This window comes from Dipodomys ordii, unplaced genomic scaffold, assembly GCF_000151885.1.
Source record: "Dipodomys ordii isolate 6190 unplaced genomic scaffold, Dord_2.0 Scaffold34, whole genome shotgun sequence".
In the NCBI taxonomy this organism is placed as follows: domain Eukaryota; kingdom Metazoa; phylum Chordata; class Mammalia; order Rodentia; family Heteromyidae; genus Dipodomys; species Dipodomys ordii.
This window is the reverse complement of record NW_012267250.1, coordinates 14,147,048-14,148,763: the sequence shown is the minus strand read 5'-3', so window position 1 is coordinate 14,148,763 and position 1,716 is coordinate 14,147,048. Positions and strand designations below refer to the sequence as shown.

Genomic DNA, 1,716 nt, shown 5'->3' with positions numbered 1-1,716 from the left:
TTTTTGCTTATGTGGTGCTGAGGAATCGAACCCAGGGCCTCAGGCATGCAAGGCAAGCGCTCTACCACTGAGCCACCTTCCCAGCCCTATGCTTTAATTCTTCCCTCTCATCATTTTTATGGTACATTAAAGGAAACACACATACCCAGCCACTTCCCAACACTCAAGCTGTCCTCCACTGTTCCATGGATATGTCACAGTCCCCTCCATGTTCAACTTTCTGCTTAAGGTTTGCTCTCTGAGATTTTCTTCCTCTGATTTGCAGCAATAGCAAACATAATTCATCCATCAATGCTTGGTTTAGAAATTACCTCCTACACAAAGCTAAATTTTACAACCAATTCTCAATAATTATTATGTTCTCTCACTTCACCTGTGTGTGTGTGTACGTGTGTGTGACAGAGAGAGAGAGAAAGGGGGGGGGAGAGAGAGAGAGAGATGGGGTTTGGACTCAGGGCCTCATGCTTGTTAGGCAGGTGTACTATCATTAAGTCATGCCCTTAATCCTAGATAATAAATTAATGTGTGTGTGTGTGTGTGTGTGTGTGTGTGTGTGTGTGTGTATTTCAGTCCTGGTTCTTGAACTCAGGGCCTGGGTGCTATCCCTGAGCTTTTTTTGCTCAAGGTTAATGTTCTACTACTTGAGCCCTAGCTCTACCTCTGGCTTTTTTGCTCCTTAATTGTCTGCCCTGGCTGACTATGAACTATGATCTTAATATCTCAGCCTCTTGAGTAGCTAGCCACTGTTGTGAATCATCATATAGAAGGGATCTGAGCATCTTCAGATTTTGACATATACCAGGGAGACAGTCTCTGAAGCCAATCTCTGAGGATGCTGAGGGCTGACCATGCAAACAAGGAAATAATCATTTTACCCTCCTAGGCTTGGTAGTGAATAATACACAATAACTTAGAGAGTAAACACTAAATACTTTGTAGAGCACTAACCACTTTTTAAAAGCAGCAATAGGCTATGATTACACTGGGATAATGAAGAAAGGAAAAATGAGGTGCCGGTGAGGTGCCAGTTTAACCACCAGCTGAAAGAATAGGAAGTGAATACAAAATAGCTTATGTGAGCATAGCGAACAATAGCAATCTAAGCATGCTACAGTGGTTCTCTCTGGACTACAGCGTAGCTCACTTTCTATGAAAACAAAACTGAGATTATTTGCCCTTTCACTGTGCTGACAGTCACACTTTTAGTGCAAGCTACTGTGGGTAAAGAAATGCTAGGGCTTTGGCCACGTGTCACAAACTGCTGTGGTGAAAGATCCACAGCCCCCTCCCTTCTCCCCGCCTCCCTCGCCCCATACACAAGCCCACATAAGTTCAAGGAAATGTCCCAATAAAGCAATTAAAACAGTTATTTTATTGGAGCTTTACCCTGAGTTAATACACTTTCCTATCCTGGGTGGGAAAATGAGAAGCGGGTAAAGCATTTCTGCTGAACATAGAGTGGCACTTATGAGGGGCTAGGCTGAGGCTTGGACAAGGAGCTGCAATGCTGGAACCAGACTACAACTTGCAAGAATGATAGGCAAACTATGCTTACCCAAACATGGATACTCCATACTCACTTTTTCCAAAATAAAGGAAATAACCATGTTATTTCAGTAAAAAAAAAAAATAACAGATTGTATCTGTTGCCAATAGAAAAAAATTGAGCAAGCTAGGTGCCCAAGCCTATTATCCTAGGTACTCAGGAGGCTGAGA

The 1,716-nt window shown here is 42.8% G+C and overlaps 1 protein-coding gene across 1 annotated transcript in view; it reads right to left on the bottom strand.

The window, feature by feature from the left end:
* Mypn (myopalladin) overlaps positions 1-1,716 on the bottom strand; it is a 113,560-nt gene that overhangs the window by 76,099 nt on the left and 35,745 nt on the right. The gene's annotated exons all lie outside the window — the stretch shown is intronic.